This window comes from Chrysochloris asiatica, unplaced genomic scaffold, assembly GCF_000296735.1.
Source record: "Chrysochloris asiatica unplaced genomic scaffold, ChrAsi1.0 scaffold00162, whole genome shotgun sequence".
Taxonomy (NCBI): Eukaryota; Metazoa; Chordata; class Mammalia; order Afrosoricida; family Chrysochloridae; genus Chrysochloris; species Chrysochloris asiatica.
In genome coordinates this window covers 6297794-6318817 of record NW_006408680.1, presented here as the reverse complement: position 1 = coordinate 6318817, position 21024 = coordinate 6297794, and the positions used below count along the sequence as shown (strand labels likewise).

Genomic DNA, 21024 nt, shown 5'->3' with positions numbered 1-21024 from the left:
GGATGATTTTTTATAAGTAGATCCCACTCATGGTACCCCGTGTGTATCAGAGTAGAACTGTGCCCCACAGGGTTCTCAGTGGATGCTCTTTTATAAGTAGATCCCACTCATGGTACCCCTTGTGCTCAGAGTAGAACTGTGCCCCACAGGGTTCTCAGTGGATGCTTTTTTATAAGTAGATCCCACTCATGGTACCCCGTGTGTATCAGAGTAGAACTGTGCCCCACAGGGTTCTCAGTGGATGATTTTCATAAGTAGATTCCACTCATGGTGCCTCATGTGTGTCAGAGCAGAATTGTGCCCCGCAGGGTTCTCAGTGGATGCTTTTTCATAAGTAGATTCCACTCATGGTGCCTCGTGTGTGTCAGAGTAGAGCTGTGCCCCACAGGGTTCTCAGTGGATGATTTTTTATAAGTAGATCCCACTCATGGTACCCCGTGTGTATCCGAGTAGAACTGTGCCCACAAGGTTCTCAGTGGATGATTTTCAGAACTAGGCCGTCACACCTTTTTTCTGACGCACCTCTGAATGGACTCAAATCACCTCTGATCTTTTGGTTAATTGTTGTTGTTGTGAAGTGCCGTTGAGTCAGTTCTGACTCATAGAGACCTTGTGTAGGGTTTCTGAGGAGCAGCTGGTGAGCTTGAATTGCCAACCTTGCAGTTGAAACGGCTTTGCAGTCTAGCGCATTAATCCACAGCTCCAAGCATATTAATTCCCCATTTGCACCAGCCATAAGTTTTTCATAGTATTAACCCAGTGCTGTGGAGCAGTTTCCAACTCAGAGCGACCCCGTAAGGATTGAGTAGAAACTGCCCTATAGATTTTCCATGTTGATGGAAACAGACTGCCTCATCTTTCGTCTGCAGAGTGTCTGGTGGGTTTGAACCTGCAACCTTTTCATTGGCAACCAAGCATGTAATCACTCCCCACAGGGATCATTTACAAATGCTCAAACTCACTGCTGTCAGCTCGAATCAAAGTCAAAGACCCAGTAGAGGGTTTCCAAGACTGTGTGTCTTTAGAAGAGAAGAGGACCTTATGTTTGTCCTACGGAACAGCTGCTGGCTTGAACCACCAATCTCGCAGTTAGAAGTCCAATTCTTATCCTACAGTGCCACCAACTTTCTTCCTGTAAATGCTGTTGCTGTTGTTGTTGTGTGCCAGGGAGTCATAGCAACCCTGTTTAGGGTTTTTGAAATACAGCTGGTGGGTTAGGAGTCCACTGTTTATCCTATAGTGCCACACCATTATTCCACACCCACTGAATGGTTTTCGTCTTATCTAGCCTTAGATGGACTCCACAACACTTAACAACAACATAAATTAAATGGCAGTGGCTTGAAGCAGATCATCTTTTATGTCCCTGGGAGACAGAGCCTTCCGAGGGGTGGCCCCCTCAGTCTCTCAGCGCCAGTTAAAGCAGAGCACTGCCTACCTCTCAGCACAGCTGTCAGTGGGGACACAATGAGGCACCCCAATGCTCTATAGAGTCTTGTCTACCACATAAAAGACTCAGCATCAGTCAGTGTCCTTCCTCCCAGATAGACTTGTTGTCATTGTTGTTGTTGAAAGCTGTCGAGTAGGTTCTGACTCACAGCGACCCTGAGTAGAGTTTCTGAGGAGTGGCTGGTGAGTTTGAATCGTCGACCTTGTAGTTCAAACTGAACTTATGGTCAAGCCCAGAGAGTCTGAGGTCATGTGAATAAACAAGCATTCAATACAGAACAAACTGACTGAACAAGGGAAATTTTGGAATATTCTCTTACCTTTGAAGTCCAAGAGCGTCATTAAAACAACAGGAATGCCATATTTTTCAATCCCAAGATGAAGCAAAAACTTACCCAGGAGGGAGGAAACGTTCTGTTCCAAAAAAGAGCAGCTACAGAATTTTTCTCTGAAATTTCAGATTTCGTCAGTCCTTAGACTGCTATTCACCAGTGTAAGCATGCAGGCCTTTTCTTCCCAATATCAGCCCAGTCTTGGGCTTTTTAAGCAATTTCTGAGCTTCGGACACTCGTAGGTTCCTGCCCCAGCCTCCTTCTGAAATCAATGTTCTCTGGTTCTTTGCCTACACACTGGGTGACACGGGGAAGTAACTCACCACCGGTTTCAGTCCTCCAACGCATACCTCAGACCAGCTCAAGGTGCTGAGGTGAAGAAGGAAGAGGAATTCGTGTAACTAGGTCACTTGATAATTTCAATGTTACATTTAAAAAAAACTTTTTTTCTTTCATTTCAGGATCATTCATTTGTGGAATATTTCTAAATTCTTCTTGGAAACTGCCAATGAATTAATGTGGTTAGAAAGTGCTCTGAGTAGCTTCACATCGTACATAATAAGTTTTGTAATGAACTATCCATGCTCCTAATCTTAATTCACACTATACATAGTAAGTTTTATAACCAACTACCCATGTCCCTGTTTTTAAAGAATAAAAAGTCTGAAATCACCTTATGACTTCTGTTTTTATGGGTAAAGGATAGAATGATGGAAAATTAGCATTTCACAATACCACACTGTAGGTCTGTATACAGCCACAAAAAAGACACACTCCAGGTAAGGAGGAGAAATATTCTTCTCACAAGATTCCTGTTGCATCCTTAAACACGGGGTCCCACATGTGCAAGTATGAGTCCACATCCCCCAAGTGACAGCAGTTTGGCTTTAGCTCTAATTTGAGAGGATGTCTTGGGTTCCTATCCAACCCAAGACTATGAGGGTCAATCAAAAAGTATTGCTGACCAGCAGGAAAAGTCAAAAACAAAAATGGCGGTCAGATTGGCAACTACAAGAGCAAGCAAGTTGTTCACTGGGGAGCCTTCAAGGCAAGCCATCAGCCCCTTCAGGACAAATCCCCTTCAAGACTGAAGCTCAAAGGAAACACATGAGCAGGCATCTAAGTTTGCTGGCAACCACATTGGTCTCCTGGTGAGTGGAAGAGGGGGAAAGGTAGCAATGAAGATGTGGGCTGAGTTCAGCCACGTTCCATAGACCCTTGTTGACCTGGAGATGAGAGAGAGAAGAGAAAGCTTTGGAAGACTGGAGACTACTGAACCCATGGACAGTGCCCTAGCCACTTGGGGCTACAGCTGAGAGTGAATCATCCAACTGATATGAAGTGAGGGGACACACATAAGAACGCCCAAACTTGCAGACAGTACCATTTGACCTAGCTTCGATGGCTTAATAATCAGAACTCAACTAGAGGAAGATAAAAATTTTTGATAAAGGAAACAAGTGTAAACTGCTACAATTTGATGAACTTGACCTCTACTTATGGATGTAGTAGCTCAAAATACCAACTGAGAGGGAAGAAGTATTCATATCAAGGATTAATCCTATCCCTCACAGGGTTGATAGGGACAGGCAACTTAGACATTGGCTGCCAAAAATGGGGGCTATAAAGGTATGAAGTGACTGCCCTACAAGTTTTCAAGAGGGCGCTTAGTTTAAGAGTATGTGGGGGAAGATTGAGTCCCCAATGAATCATTTACATCCTGTCTAGACGGGCCTGGTGACAGGAGATGGGGACAAGATTCTTATGATTCAATAGTAACTGGTACCATGATGAATTGAGACTGTCACAATTGCAAAAATAGAAGTTTTGTAACAAAAAGAGGGTAGTAGTTAATCTTACAGTCCAGGAATAGAGGACCTTAGGACCATCAAGGGAGAAGAGCATGAGCAGAAAGTGGGACCCTATCCAGAGAAGCATTAGGCAAATGTGCGGCACAAGACTTTTTTAAAGTGTTGAAGAGCAGAGATGTCAGCTTGAAGACTAAGGTGCACCTGACCCAAGCCATGGTATTTTCAATAACCTCATATGCATGAGAAAGCTGCACAGTAAATAAGGAAGACCGTAGAAGAATTGATGATTTTGAGTTATGGTGTTGGAGGAGAATATTGAAAGTCCATGGGCTGACCATAGAACCAATACATCCATTTTGGAAGAAGTGCAGCCAGAGTGCTCCTTGGAGGCCAAGATGGCCAAACTTTGTCTCTCATACTTCAGACATATTGTCAGGAGGGACCAATCACTGGAGAAAGATATCATTTTGGTAAGGTGGAGGGTCAGAGAAAAAGAGGAAGACCTCCAGCAAGATGAATTGGCAAAGTGGCAGCATCAATGGACTCAAGGGTGGCAACAGTGGTGAGGTTGGCCCAGATTGGGCAGTGTTTCGTTCTGCTATGCATAAGGTCACTATGGGTCGATACCAACTCAATGGCACCTAACAACAACAATCCAGAGAAGCATCGACACCAGAGATGGAGGCAGAGATGAAGACAAGGAGAGAGAGAACAGCTGAGGATTCTAGACTCATGAAAGAGACAGACTATATGCAGGCAGCCAGGAGTCAGGCTGCTTATAGAATGTGCCCTTTGGTTGTTTAAATGATTATATATTCCTGAGTGTTTTTGTGTACATTAAAACAAAACAACAACAACAAAAAAACCCATAGGGAATAGAAGCAAATACCATTAAATGATAATACACAGAGGGGATTGTAATCATTGTAATGAAACAAAATACCATAGGATGAGTGCAAAACCAATTTTCTCCCATGTAAACTATCAGTCAATTCACAATAAAAATTTTAAGAAAAAAAGAGAGAAAGTATTGCTGCTAAGGTTCCAGTTCATACGCACGGGTTTATTCCAAACAAAACGTGTTTGCACGTTGTGTCTGCAATCAGTGGGTGCTGCAGACGAGTCCTCTCAGTCAGACACTTGTCTTAGTCTTCTTGTTGTTGTTGGTAAGTGTCGTGGAGTCAGTTCCAACTCATAGAATCCCTCTGCAGGGTTTCCAAAGGAGCAGCTGGTGAGTTGGAACTGCCAACCTTGTAGTTCAGACCGACCTTGTGGTCCAGTGGTTTAGCCCACAGTACCACACCAGGACCCCTTAGTGGTGGTAGTGGATATGTGTCATGGAGTTGGTTCCGACTCATAGCAACCCTGCATAGGGTTTTCAAGGCTGTAAATCTTTACGGGAGCAGAAAGCCTCATCTTTCTTCTGCTAGGACTCTTTTAGGATGTCTAACAAAAAGAAAGGTCCAATCAAAGCCGTGGCTTCTGAAGGGATCTGCTGAGCCAGTTCCATTCAAGGCAGAAAGGTCAACTCAGAAGGTTCTGTCAACTGTCTTGTGGATTCCAAAGGGGTCATCTGAACAGATTTTCTTGAAGGACATAGGAGGATCCTGGGGGCTTATTAGGAAGAAGTTTTAAGAAAAGTAAGTTGGTAAGAAAAAGGCAAGGAAAATTGCATTGAAGATTTTTTTTCTCCCTTACAACTTGCTCATTCTTCAAGGGTAGCAAGGACTGTCCTCCAAGAATGTCACTGGGAAACTTTACCCCACCTACTGTCCAATCCTGATCTTGCCCCTTCAGAATCCTTTTTGTTCTCAAAACTCAGGGATCTTTTCATAGGACTACAATTGGAACCCTTGGAGGATGCCAAAACTGCTGATTTAACATGGTGTCAATGGAAGACAGAGTTCAATGGGGAATACTTAGAGAAATAGAAACTCTACCTTCAAAAGTTCTACGCCTAGGTGGAGGACGTGTTGAGAAATAATAGCTTCACATGTTGATACCTTTGTTGAATAAAGGGTTCTGTGATTTCATAACATACTTTCTGACTTGCCCTCCTTTGATAGCAGGTATCAAGCCACAAATGCCCCTGAGGAAGGTCCTGGGTGGATCCCTGCTGGGAAACACCCAAAACTTCTGCTGGGCAAGAGTGGAAGTACATGTCTGTAAGGTGTGCATCTGCCTCCTTCCTCTTCTCTTTGATTCTACTATTGCTGCTCATGTTTACGATTGTATAACACATAAAGGATTGGAGGAAGGTTAGTTAATCACCTGAGATATGACACAACCTTGCTTGTTGTAAGTGAAGAGGACTTGAAGCACTTACTGATAACGTTAAAAAACCAACACCTTAACAGAAATCAAACTCCTGACAACTGGACCGAAAAATAACATCATGCTAAACTGTGAAGACATTGAAGTTGTCAGGGTTTTATTCTTCTTGGCTCAATAATCAATATCCATGAAAGCAGCAGTCAAGGAATCAAATGACATATTGCATTGGGCAAATATGCTGCAAAAAAACTCTTTAAAGTGCTAGAAAGCAAAACTGTCACTTTGTTAACTAAGGTGCACCTGACCCAAGCCATGGTATTTTCAATCGTCTCATATGGATTTGAAACTGCACAATGAATTAGGAAGACTGATGAAGAACTGGTGCATTTGAATTATGGTGTTGGTGAAAATACTGAAAGTACCATAGACTGGCAGAAGAGTGGACATAGACTGGCAGAAGAGAGTGGACATAGACTGGCAGAAGAATGGACAAAGCTGTCTTGGAGAAGTTCCGCCAGAATGGTCCTTAGAAATGAGTGTTGCAAGACTTGGTGTGAAGTATTTTGGGCGTTTCATCAACAGGAACCGACCCCTGGAGAAGGACACTATGACTGGTAAAGTAGAGGGTCAGTGAAAAAGAGGAAGACCCTCAAGGAGATGGACTGATGCTGTAGTTGCGGCCATGGGCTCAAACCCAACTGCAAGGATGAAGCAGACCTGGACAGTGTTTCCTTCCATTATCAAAACGTTAATGAATTGGAGCTGACTCAACATTCCCAACAATGGCAACAATGCACAAAATAGAAAGGTGGTGTGCTTATATAGGTCACTGAACAGACTGAGGAGGAAGGGGTTCTGTGCCCCAGCCCTGGGCTTCCACAGAGGAGCAGGTGACAAACAGAGCACATGAGCAGAGGCAGGTGGATGTGGTACCTCCGATGGTGTCTATGTCAGTGAAGAAGGAAACCAGGTCATGAGCTCGCCACTCAAAATGAAGTGTCAGCACTCTGAGAAGAGAGGAACAGGAGTAAAGTAGTCATCAAAGAGGGCGGGAGCCTGAACAAATCGTAGACTGTGTAACTGCCTGGCCACCCGAAGGTCCACCGTAGGTGGGCAATCGTGACCTTAAAGTGAGACCAGTCACCATAGTCATCTGCTTTCAGTTTCTAGCTGCAGTCAGTGATGTCATGGCAGGGGCTGAGTGGGAGGAGAGCTGAACTCAACCACAGTTGTGGCAACTGAGTAAGACAGAGAGAGGGCACAGAAGTGAACACAGTAGAGTGAGGGTACCACCTTCCCACCATCCAAGAATTACTTCACCCCAGAATCGTCTAGTAACGGTCCAGAAGCAGAGTCGTTGAAAGGAGTAGGAAGATCACAATGTAATGCTAGGTATGTGCTTTATCCTACCTTCTGTGTTGTGGTTGTGATTTTGTTGAGAATATACCCAGCAAAACATGCATCAACTCAACTGTTTCTACATGTGCACTTTAATGCCATTGCTGACATTCTTTGAGTTAAGCAACCATTTCACCTCCTTTCTGAGTTGTTCCTTCCACCATTCACTTAACTCACTGTCCCTAAGGTCCTGCTCTCATTTTTCCTGTGGTTATTGTCAATTTGACCCCAGATAGATACAGCTCTTAAAAGAACAGAAGGCTCAAGGCAGACAGTTCATACCAGTTAACCAAAAATATTGTTTGGTTTCAAGACATTGTGGTGTATTTCTGGTTTACGGTTTAGAGAATATCTCAGGGCAATAGTTTCAGGGGTTAATTTACTCTCCATGTATCCAGAAAGCTTCGGGTCCATGAGAATTTGGAATTGTACTCCACATTTTTCCCTTTTTTATCAGGATTCTTCCAAGAACTCTTTCATCTAAATGTTCAGTCATGGTAGCTGGGCACCATCCAGTTCTTCTGGTCTCCTGGACAAGAAGGCGGTTGTCATAGAATCAATTAGCCACACATCCTATCCTCCTCCTGACCCTCCTTCCTTGTTGCTCCAGGTTAAAAGAGACCAATTTTTGGGCTTTGCGTGGTCACCTACAAGCTTTTAAGACCCCAGGCACTGCACAGTGAACTAGGAGGCAGAGTAGAAGAAGAACAAAACATGTTATTAGACCAGTTAATTGGAACATCCCACAAAACCATGACCTTAAATCTCCAAACCAAGGAACCAAATCCCATGTGTACATAAAGAGCCCCAGCAGCTGCTCTGTTTAGTCATTATTGTAAGTATCTCTGTCACACAACTTTTGCCAATTCACCTTTTTACAAGTGTATAACTTACTGACAGCAAATAAACTAATCAGCTGTGCAACCTGCCCTTAATTAATGCTATTTCCCCATCACCATTAATTCCTATTTTCTTCCTCTTTCCTGCTCCTGGCTGGTTGACTGTGTACTGTTGTGTCGGTGCTGACTCATGGGGACCCTGTATATATGGTTTCCAAGGTTGAAACTCTTTACAGGAACAGAAAATCTCATCTTACTCCCACAGAGTACCAGGTAAGCCTGTGACTACCCATCCAGCACATAACCCACTAGGCTACAAGGGTTCCTGTTGTCGATGTTGTGAAGTGCTATCGTTGTTGTGAAGTGCGATCCTGTATAGGGTTTTGGAGGAGCAGCTGGTGAGCTTGAACTGCCGACCTTGCAGTTCAAACAGCTTTGCAGGCTGGCGCATTAACCCACCACACCACACCAGGACTCCTAGTGACCACTAATTAACTTTCAGCTCTATACATTGGTCTTACATTGTGTTTTTATAAAAGTGAGGTCATACAATATTTATCCTTTTGTGATTGACTTATTTCATTCAGCGTATTGTCTTCCAGCTCTATTCATACTGTAGTATGTATGAAGACTTTATTTTTCCTGTTGGCTTAGTAGGGTTCCATTGCATACATGTGCTGCCTTATTGTTGATGGACATTTAGATTGCTTCTATACCTGAGCTATTGTGAGCAGTGCAACAGTTAACATTGCCCTTCGAGGATCTCTTTGGGGCTCTGCTTTCAAATCTTTGGTGTAGGTGCCTAGGAGAGACATTGTTGGGTCATATGGTATTTCTATTTCCAAAATTCAGTGGAAACACCCTACCATTTCCCACAGTGATTGTGCAATTTTACAGCAGTGTATGAAGACTCCAGTCTCTCCACATCCTCACCAGCAATTGCTGTTTTCTGTTCATTTTTTTAATTTTCAACGTTGTTATCAATGTTGGGGCTTGATGACATCTCACTGCCATTTGGATTTGCCTCTGGTAGCGTAGTGGTTACGACTCGGGCTGTGAACCGCAAGGTCAGCAGTTCGAAACTACCAGCTGCTCCGCGGGAGAAAGATGAGGCTTTCTACTCCCGTAAAGATTTACACCCTCCCGTAAAGATTTACAACCCTGTACAGGGTCGCTATGAGTCGGTTCCGACTCCACGGCACATAACAACAACAACAACAACAATGGGAGAAGTCCAAGATGCATTGAAGGCATGGTCAAAAAACAAGGCACCAGGAATTGATGGCATACAAATTGAAGTATTTCAACAAGCTGATGCAGCACTGGAGGCACTCACTCATCTATGCCAAGAAATTTGGAATACAACTACCAGGCCAACTATCTGAGATCCATATTTGTGTCCATTCCAAAGAGAGGTGACCTAACAGAATATGGAAATCATTGGACAATATCATTAATATCATATGTAAGTAATATTTTGCTAAAGATAATACAAAAATGGCTGCAACCATACATTGACAGAGAACTTCCAGAGGTTCAAACTGAATACAGATGAGGAAATGGAATGAGGGATATCATTGCTGACATCAGATGGTTCTTGGCTGAAAGCAGGAAATGCCAGAAAGATACTTATCTGTGCTTTATTGACCACGCAAAGGCTCTCAGTTGTATGGATCATAACAAGCTATGGACAGCAATATGGAGAAAGAGTCTTCCAGAACTCTTCATTGTGCTCATGTAGACACTGTATGTAGACCAAGAGGCAGTTGTTTGAACAGAACAAGGGAACACTGAATGGTTCAAAATTAGAAACAGTGTGGGTCAAGGTTGTATTCTTTCACCATACTTATTCAATCTGGATGCTGAGCAAATAATCTGAGAAGATGGATTATATGAAGAAAAAACATCAAGGTTGGAGGAAGACTCATTATTAACAATCTGCGATATACAGACTTAAACGAGGACTTAAAATATTTACTGATGAAGATCAGAGACCACACCCTTCAGCATGGGTTGCACCTCAATGTAAAGAAAACACAAATCCTCAGCACTGGACCAATGAACAGCATCCAGATAAATAGAGAAAAGATTGAAGTTCTTATAGACTTCATTTTGTGTGGATCAACCAGTAGCATTCATGGAAACAGCAGTCAAGAAATCAAAGGACATATTGCATTAGGCAAATCTGCTAAATAAAATATCTTTAAATTGTTCTGGAGCAAAAATGTCAGTTTGAGGACTAAGGTGCACCTGACCTAAGCTATAGTATTTTCAATAACCTCATATGCATGTGAAAGTTGGACATTGATTAAGGAAGACCATAGAAGAATTGATGCATTTGAGTTATCTTGTTGAAGGAGAATATTGAAAGTATTATGGAATGCCAAAAGTACAAACCAATCTGAGTTGGAAGAAGTACAGACAGAGTGTTCCTTGGAAGCCAGGATGGCCAGACTTCATCTCTCGTACTTCGGACATATTATCAGAACAGACCAGTCCCTGGAGAAGGATACGATGTTTGGTAAAGTGGAGGGTCAGAGAAACAGAGGAAGACCCCCACCAACTAAATGTGCTGCCACAGTGGCACCATCAATAGGCTGAAGTGTAGCAATGATTGTGAGGTTGACACAGGACCGGGCAGTGTTTCGTTCTAGTGTGCATATGGTCGTCATGAGTTGGTACTGACTTGATGGTACCTAACAACAATGGCTAAGGATCATGGGAATATCTTCAAATGTTTATTGGATGTCTTCTTTAGTGAATTGTCTGTTCATGTCCTCTGCCCATTTTAATTTGATTATTTGTCTTTTCTTGTTGAGGTGTTTAAGTTTTTGTAAATTTTAGAGACCAGTCCCTTGTCTGACACGTCATTGCCAAAAGCTTTTGTCTCAGTCTGTGGGTTCTTTTGTTCTTCTTTTCGTGTCATATTTTGAAACATAGAATTGTCTAATTTTTAGGAGGTCTCAGCCATCTATTTTGTCTTCTGCTATCTGTGTGTTTTCAGCTATGCATGATAGTGGATTTATGCTATGTATGTGAGTCCCTAAATTTGTCCCTAATTTTTCATTGATGATCTTTGTAGTTCTAGGTTTTACATTTAGGTCTTTAATCCATATTGAGTACATTTTTTCATGTGGTATGAGGTTTGAGTCTTGTTTCATTCTTCTGCAAATGGCTCTTCAGTTTTGCCAGCACCATTTGTTGAAGAGATGACCCCTTCCCCATTTAGTGTATTTTCAACCTTAGTCAAATATCAGCTGACTATATGAGGATGGATTTGACTTCTAGGTTCTCGATTCTGTTTCATTGATCATTGTACCATACCAGACTGTTTTGACTTCTGTGGCTGTGTCTTAGGTTTTGAGATGGGGAAGTGAGAGGTCTCTTACTTTGTTCTTCTTCTTTAGCAATGATTTTTTTTTTTTTTTTTTTAAATCTGGAGTCTCTTTCCACATAAAATGAATGATCCATTTTCCATCCCTTTGAAGAATGATGCTGAAGTCTGGATTGGGATTTTGTTCTGTCGATTGCATCCATGACTCATCTGTCAGTTTGTTGTACTGTGATGGCTTGCATGTTGCTATGATTCTGGAAGCTATGCCAGAGGTGCTTTAAATACTAGCATGGTCAAAACAACAGTGGACAGGTTTCAGTTGAGCTTCCAGGAGAAGACAGACTAGGAAGGAGGAGAGGCAGATTACTTCTGAATATTTAGTCACTGAAAACCTTATGAATAGCAGTGGAACAATGTCAGATAGCACCAGAATTTTTAATATTGTGACATAATGAAGAAAGCCAAAATATTGTCCGATACAGTACCAGAAGATGATCCCCTGAGGTTAGAAGGCACTCAAAATGCAACTGGGGAAGAGCTGCTGCCTCAAAGTAGAGTTGACCGTGATGACACACATGAAGTAAAGCCTTTGGGACCCTCATTTGCTGATGGGGCACAACTCAAAATGAAGACAAACAGCTGTAAACATCCATTAATAACCAGATCATGGAATGTACAAAGTATGAATCTAGGAAAATTTGAAAATGTCAAAAACGAAATAGAACACATCAACTTCATTAAGCTAGACATTAGTGAGGTGAAATGGTCTGGTATTCGTCATTTTGAATCTGACAATCACATGGTTTACTATGCCAGGGATGACCAATTGAGGGAATGGCACCATATTCACCATCAAAAAGAATATATCAAGACCTGTCCTGAAGTACAATGCCATCTGTGCTAGGATAATAGCCATATGTCTAGAAGGAAGACCAGTTAATAGCACAGTTATTCAAATTTATTCACCAACCACTAAAGCCAGTGATGATGAATTTGATAAATTCTACCAACTTCTTCAGTCAGAAATTGCTCAAACATGTGATCAAGATTACTGAAAACTGATAATAGAACTGTTTCACAAGACATCTCAAGAAGACAAGATCAAATATTATAATGAAATGTGCAAAGGACTAGAGTTAAAAAACCAAAAGGAAAGAACACATCACCATTTCCCAAGCTGAGGGAACTGAAGAAAAAATCTAAGCCTCGACTTGCAATATTGAAGAATTCTATGGACAAAATATTGAAAGATGTAGAAAGCATCAAAAGAAGATGAAAGGAAGACACAGAGTCACTGTACCAAAAAGCAATAGTTGGTGTGAAACCATTTTAAAAAGTAGCATACAATGAAGAGCCAATGATATCGAAAGAAGTCCAAGGTGCACTGAAACCATTGGCAAAGAACAAGACTCTGGGAATTGATGGAATACAAATTGAAATATTTCAACAAATTGATATAGCTCTGGTGGCACTGATTCATCTGTGCCAAGAAATTTTGAAGACAGCTACCTGGCCAACTGACTGGAAAAGATCCATATCTGTGCCTATTCCAAAGAGAGGTGGGCCATTGGACAATATCATTAATATTACATGCAAGTAAAATTTTGCTAAAGATAATACAAAAATGGATGCAACAGTACTTTGGCAGAGAATATCCAAAGGTTCAAGCTGGATTCAGAATAGGGCGTGGAATGAGGGATATCATTGCTGACGTCAGATGGAATTTGGCTAAAAGCAGAGAATATCAGAAAGATGTTTACCTGTGCTTTACTGACTATGCAAAGGCTTTCGATTGTGTGGATCAGACAAGCTATGGACAACATTGTGAAGAATGAGTATTCCAGAACACTTAATTGTGCTCATGAGGAACCTGTACATAGGCCAAGAGGCAGTTGTTCAAGCAATGGAACTCTGAATGGCTTAAAATTAGAAAAGGTGTGCGCTAGGGTTGTATTTTTTCCACCATAATTATTCAATCTGTATGCTGAGTAAATAATCTAAGAAGCTGGATTATATGAAGAAAAATGTGGCATCAGATTGGAGAGAGACTCATTAACAACCTATGATATGCAGATGATACAACCTTGCTTGCTGAAAGTGAAGAGAACTTAAAATACTGATGAAGATCAAAAACCACAGTCTTCAGTGTGGGTTGCACCTCAATGTAAAGAAAATAAAACCCCTCACCACTGGACCAAAAAACAGCACCTATATAAGTGGAGAAAAGATTGTAGCTGTCAAAAATTTCATTTTGCTCAAATCAACTATTAACAGTCATGGAACTAGCAGCCAAGATCTCAAAGGATGTATTGCATTAGAAAAACTCCATTGCACAAGACCTCTTTAAATTGTTAAAGAGCGAAGATGTCAACTTGAGGACTAAGACGCACCTGAACCAAGCTATGGTGTTTTCAATAACCTCATATGCATGTGAAAGTTGGACCATGAATAGGGAAGACCATAGAAGAACTGATGCATTTGAATTATGGTCTTGAAGGAGAATATTAAAAGTACCATGGGCTTCCAAAAGTACAAACCAATCTGTATTGGAAGAAGTACAGCCAGAGTGCTCTTTGGAAGCCATTATGGCCAGACTTGTCTGTCATACTTTGGGCATATTGTCAGGAGGGAGCAGTCACTGGAGAAGGATATCATGTTTGGTAAGGTGGAGGCTCAGAGAAAAAGAGGAAGATCCCCAACGAGATGGATTGACACAGTGGCAGCTACAATGGGCTCAAGCGTGACAACAATAGTGAGGTTGGCCCAGGACCGGGCAGTGTTTCATTCTGTTGTGCATAGGGTCACTATGAGTCAATACCAACTCGATGGCACCTAACAACAACAAGAAATGGATTGCTTTGAGTAGTGTTGACATTTTCTCAATGTTAAGTCTTCCTACTCATGTTGTTATTGTTGCTATGTGTCATAGGGTTCTGAGGCTATAAATTGTATGGGAGCAGAGAGCCTCATGTTTTTCCATGGAGTGGCAGGTGCACTAGAACCACTGACTTTGTGGTTCGAAGTCCACTGCTTATCCTACAGAGCCATAGCACTCCCCGACTTTTGGGTTCTTGTAGTTTTCTTTGATTAGGTCGTTTGTTTGAGTGGGTGGATTTATTCTTAAGTATTTCATCTTTTGGGTGGCTATTGTAAATGGTTGGAGCCCTGATGTGGCACTGTGGGTTAATGTGCTGGACTGCAAAGTCATTTTGAATCACAAAGTTGGCAGTTCAAACTCACCAGCCACTCCTCGGAAACCCTATGTAGGATGGCTATGGGTCAGAACCAACTCTTGTTGTTGTTAGGTGCCATCGAGTCAGTACCAACTCATAGCAACCTTATGCACAACAGAACCGAACTCTGCCCCGTCCTGGGCTAACCTCACAATTGTTGCTACACTCGAGCCCATTGATACTGCCATATTGCCAATCCATCTCACTGGGGGTCTTCCTCTTTACTCTGACCCCCCACCCTACCAAACATGATATCCTTCTCCAGTGACTGGTCCCTCCTGACAATATGTCTGAAGTATGAGAGACGAAGTTTGGCCATCCTGGCCTCCAAGGAGCACTCTGGCTGCACTTTTTCCAACAAGGATCTGTTGGTTCTTTTGGCAGTCCATGGCACTTTCAGTATTCTCCTCCAACACCATAGCTCAAAAGCATCAAACAACAACATTGTAAATGGTATTGCTTTCTTGGTTTCCTCTTCAGAACTCTTTTCATTAGTGTACAGAAATCAAATGGTTTTCGTATGTTGATCTTGCATCCTGCCACTTTGCTGAATTTTTCAATGAGTTCCAATAAATATCTTTGGAATTTTCTATGTATAGGATCATATCATCTGCAAATAGAGAGATCTACTTCTTCTTTGCCAATTTGGATGCCTTTGATATTCCTTTTTGCCTTATAGCTGTGGCTAAGACTTCCAACACCATGGTGAACAGGAGTGGTGATAAAGGGCATCCTTGTCTGGCTTCTGTTCGCAAAGGAAAGACTTTCCGTGTCCCTCTGTTAAGAGTAACATCGGATGTTGGTTTTCTATATTCCATCTTTTTAGAATGCTTCTTGTGTCATTCAATCTTTTGCCCTTGTTGCTGTTCTTGTGTGCCATTGAGTTGGTTCTGACCATGGAGATCTATATAGGGTTTCCAATAAGTGGCTGGTGAGTTTGAACCACTGACCTTGTGGTTCCAACTGACCTTGTGAGCCAGTGCTTATCCTAGAGCGCCACACCAGGATTCCATTTTGCTCATAGAACCCTTCAATATTTCATCTTGAGGCTTGAATTTTTTCTTCAATTCTTTCAGTTGGATGAATATTGAGTATGTTCTACCCTTTTGGTTTTCTAATTTCACCTGCTTGTACATTTCATCATAGCCATGGTGACACTGTGCACAGCTAACCATGAAGTCAGTTGTTCAAATTCACCAGGCACTCACTGGGAAAAGATGGCGTTGTTACAACCAGGAAACCTTATACAGCATCACAATGAGCTGGAATCGACTCCATGGCAGTGGGGTATTTCGTCTTTGAAATCTTGTGTTCATCTCTTTTCCTTCATCATTTCTTCCTTTCAATTTAACTCCTTTGTGTTCAAGAGTATGTTTCAGAGTTTCTTCTTGCACCCATTTTGGTCTATTTTTTTCTTTCCTGTCTTTTTAATAACTTTTTGCTTTTTTGTGTTTGGTATCCCTGGTGCCATCCCACAACTCATCTGATCTTCAGGCATTAGCGTTCAGTGTGTCCAATCTATTCTTGTGATCGTCTCTAAATTTAGGTGGGATCTACTCAAGATTATATTTTAACTCTCATGTTGTTGTTGTCAGGTGCCATCGAGTCGGAACCAACTCATAGCAACCCCATGCACAGCAGAACGAAACAATGTCCGATCCTGGGCCAACCTCACTGCTGCCGCCACACTCGATGCCATCAATGATGCCACCTGGCCGATCCATCTCGTTGGGGGTCTTCCTCTTTTTCTCTGATCCTCCTTCTTACCCAGCATGACATCCTTTTCCAGTGACTGTTCCCTCCTGATAATGTGTCCAAAGTATGAGAGATGAAGCTTAGCCATCCTTGCCTCCAAAGAGCACTCTGGCTGCACTTCTTCCAAAACATTTTAAATATTTTAACTCTCATAGACTTGTTTTAATTTTCTCCAACTTGAACTTGCATAGGAGGAATTAGTAGTCTGTTCTACAATTGGCCCCTGGCTTTGTTCTGACTGATGATATTGGATTTCTCCATCATTTTTTTCACAGATGAAGTCATCTGGTTTCTGTGTATTCCATCCAGTGAGGTTCTCTGTACAATTACACTTGTGTAAATGAAAAGTCATTGATCTTTCAAAATCTTAACATGCAATCTCCGATGTTGTTTCTGTCAACAAGACCATATTTTGGTTTCCAACTTTTGTAGCCAATCATCAGTAATTATCAATGTTTCCAACTTTTGCATCCAATCACCAGTAATTCTCAATGCATCTTGATTGCATGTTTCTTCAATTTCAGACTGAAGAAGTTGGTAGAGTTCTTCAATGTAACATAATTCCTCTTCAATTTGTCATTCTCAGCAGAGTAAACCATCTAACTATCTGATTCAAAACGGTCCATTCCAGTCCATTTCAGCGCACTAATGACTAGGATTTGTATGTGTTTTGTTTCATTTTTGACATTCCACTTTTCCTAGAGTCGTACTTTGTAATTCCACGTTATGATTACTGATAGTTGCTTGCAGCTGTTTCCTCTTATTTTGAGTCATACCACATCATCAAATGAAGGTCCTGAAAGCGTTACTCCATCCATGTCTTTAAGGTTGACCCTATTTTGAGGAGGAAGCTTTTTCTCAGTCATATTTTGAATGTCTTCCACTCTGAGGGACTCAGATAATTTTCAAATCAGTTATAACCATGACTATTTGTTTGTTTTTATTAGTATTTTATGCTATTTTTTAAACAACATAAAAGATGACTACTATACAGAGAGTGAGCATCTCATGGGCTGCAGGAAGAAGATGATGGTGGAGACGTAAGTCACCCAGGAGGAAATTAAGAAGGAACTGGAGAAGTCGATGGACCGGGAGAAGACATGCCCGCTGCTGCTGCGGATCTTCAGCACAAATAACGCCACCCCCGAATGGCATGTGCCATCCAGCAAGCTGCAGCTCTACACTTGGATGGATGCCACTTTCAAAGAACCGACCAATTTAGGGAAAGAAGTCTACCCAGAAGCTAGAAAGAAAAGCATACACTTTAATTTTGCCCTGGTTTTTACAGATCTTAGCAGACCTGGCTGTCGAGTGAGGAGACTGGCAGAAAGGGGTCTGCTGACCCCAGGACCCTGCAGTCACAGAAGTTCCCGACAGGAGATTATTTGGACCTAGCAATCACGCCTCCAAATTGGGCACCACCTCCTTCAGCAAAGACCAACACACTGGATCTTTCAACAAACTGGAGGTACTCACTCATCTATGCCAAAAAATTTGGAAGACAACTAACTACCAGGACAACTGACTGGAAGACATATGTATTTGTGCCCATTCCAAAGAGAGGCAACCCAATGGCATGTGGAAATCATTGGACAATATCATTAACATCCCATGCAAGTAAAGTTTTACTAAAGCCAATACAAAAACGACTGCAAACATACATTGACAGAGAACTTCCAGAGGTACAAGCCAGATTCAGAAGAGGAAGTGGAATGAAGTATATCATTGCTGATGTCAGATGGATCTTGGTTGAAAGCAGAGAATACCAGAAAGATGTTTATTTGTGCTGTATTGACTATGCAAAGGCTTTCAGTTGTGTGGATCATGACAAGCTATGGACAATATTGTGAAGTGTGAGTATTCCAGAACACTTAATTGTGCTCACTTAATTGTAAGTAGACCAAGAAGCAGTTGTTCTGACAAGGGAACACTGAATGATTTAAAATTAGGAAAGTTATGTGTCAGGGTTATTGAATAAGCATACTTATTCAATCTGTATGCTGAGCACATAATCCAAAAAAACTGGATTATATGAAGAAAAATGTGGCATCAGGATTGGAGGACCCATTAACAACCTGTGATATACAGATTATACAACATTGCTTGCTGAAAGGGAAGAGGACTTAAGATACTTACTGATGAAGATCAAAGACCACAGCCTTCAGTATGGGTATCAGTAGGATTTCCAAGGAGCTGCTGGTGGGTTTGAACCACTATATCTTGTGGTTCTAATCGACCTTGAGATCCAGTGCTTTATTCTACTACACCACACCAAGACTCTAAATATAAAGGTTGGGAGTCCTGCTGTGGTACTGTAGTATAAACACAGGATCACAAGGTCAGTTTGAACCACAGGGTTGGTGGTTCAAACTCAGCAGCTGCTCTTTGGAAATCTCATACTGGGTCTCTATGAGCAAAATTGGCTGTACAACACTTAACAACAACATTCTCCTATAAAAAGCTTTCTTGTCTCCTCATTCTTTTATGTCAATGGGCTCATGGATTCTTACACCTGGGTTACAGTATGCAGTCATGTTGACTCAGCAACTGGGCCTTGCTTCACCACCAGGAAGACACCTACACAGAACCTCCCAAGCCTCTGCCGTGGGTCCCTCTGGCACTTCATCCAGGCCATGCCACCAGGGGCCAGCGAGGTATGCTGCATGTGACACACTCAGGCCTCTGCCCTGCGTGGATGAGTGTTACAGCTCTTCAGCACCAAGCTAACCACACCACAGAGCCCCTGCCCCTCCGCCATGAGCCAACAAGTCCATCATCTTTCCATCTGCAGTGTTACAACTCTATCTTCTGGGTCTTGGAGAGTCTCAACAAAGGGACCCTCATGTGCAAAGAACACACTCCACTCCAGACTCAACAGAACTGCTGTGGCTGGGTCCTTATATATATCTAGCAAGGTGGCAAAAACAACCAATCCTCTAGTTGTACTGCTAGGGGTTCAATCCTATTGGGTGGATTTTCGAGAACCTATTTGCATAGTAAATCAACTAACCCTTTGCAAGATTGTGGCCTAGCCAATAGACAGAAAGGAAAGGAAATGGGTAGGCAATCATGCACCTCAAGCAATTTGATAAAAATTTTAAATAAATAAAACTTTATTAAGTATAGTCTCTCATTTATTTGTACACTACAGACCAAGCATTTGCTTTGTGCATAAATATGAATTATTTTTATCATTATTTGTGAAAGTCCAGATTTCATCTCTGTATTGTAGGACCTAAGGAAAAGACTCCATTCTGTACATTAGCCTGAACACGTCCTCCTGTTCCAGGAACATGCCAAATCAGCTCGTGTTGCATTAGAATAGCCCTTCACCCCTAGCAACAGCAAGAACTAGATAAGTGTAGACAGGACATCCCAAGGCCAGATGCCAGATGTTTTCCTTATCCTAGCCTAAGAACAAAGACCACCAGTACTGACCAATTAGACTGTAACATCTCATACTTTGCCAAATGTCAACCAATCCAAAAATTGTAAAGCTGAAAAACCCTGAGCTTGCTTGAAAACTCTATAAAAACCCTGCCAACTGGGAGTTCGGGGCTCTATCCCTAATCTGCTGTGTCGGATGCAGGTGGGGTCCGAGCTCGAGCTTGAATAAACAACCCTTGTGCACTTGCATCGGCGGCGGCTCCTTGGTGGTCTTTGGGGACCCCGAATTCTGGGCATAACAGTATATAGTCCCTGTGACTGAAATGACTTCCACATTCTAGACCTTTGGTTTCTGGGTCATTTCCTTGGACACGTGGCATTGAAAGAAATGACATTGATCTGTGGCAAGTTGTTTTTGTTATTACAGTAAGAGCATTAAATGTGTGGTTTCTCTGTGCACTCTAGAAGAAGAGCCTCTTTTTCTTGTTCTCAAATGCTTTTGTCTCTTACTTTTCTTCACCACGTCTCTCAGTTCACTTCCTGGGGTGTCATGGTCTCAACCAAGCAAACACTGGCTGGGCTTGTTGGTTGTGACAGGCAGAGGGAGCGCACTGTCTCACCACCCTCTCTTCTAAAATCCTTCCTTTCAATCCAACTGAGATTCCACATCTCAGCTCTTCCACACCCCAGGATGTCCTCTACATGTGTAATACAAATCCAGCATATGAGGTCAAAAGACCCCAACAATGTTCATTCTCATTGTCTGATTCTTTAAATCCACTCAAATTGCATCTTTTGTAGGAAGAAATGAAAATGAAATATTAAATTGGGCTCAAGGAAGGTGATAGGATCAGGGCATTTGAACCGGAAAACACAATTAAGCAAGCAACAAGATTGCTCAGAGTGTTTGACCAAAGGTGGGCATTAGAAAGTATCAGGGATTGTCTTTAAAGATATGAACTGTGGAACATTGTAAACTACCATACTGCAGTGAAGACTGATGTTCTAAATTGAATTACGTCTCCCCAAAGTAAGTGTTGTAAATCCTAACCTCTATCCATATGATTTGAAGCTGAAAAAAATGAAAACAAGTCTATGAGCGCCAAAATATGACCCTGAATTTATCCCACCTGAATTTGGAGATCATCTGAAGAACAGATTTGATGCATTAAACACTAAAGACCGAAGACCAGAAGAGTTGTGGAATGACAT

The 21024-nt window shown here is 41.9% G+C and overlaps 1 pseudogene; it reads left to right on the top strand.

The window, feature by feature from the left end:
* Positions 1 to 11595: 11595 nt before the first annotated feature.
* Positions 11596 to 21024, top strand: part of LOC102840140 — a 46677-nt pseudogene continuing 37248 nt past the window's right edge.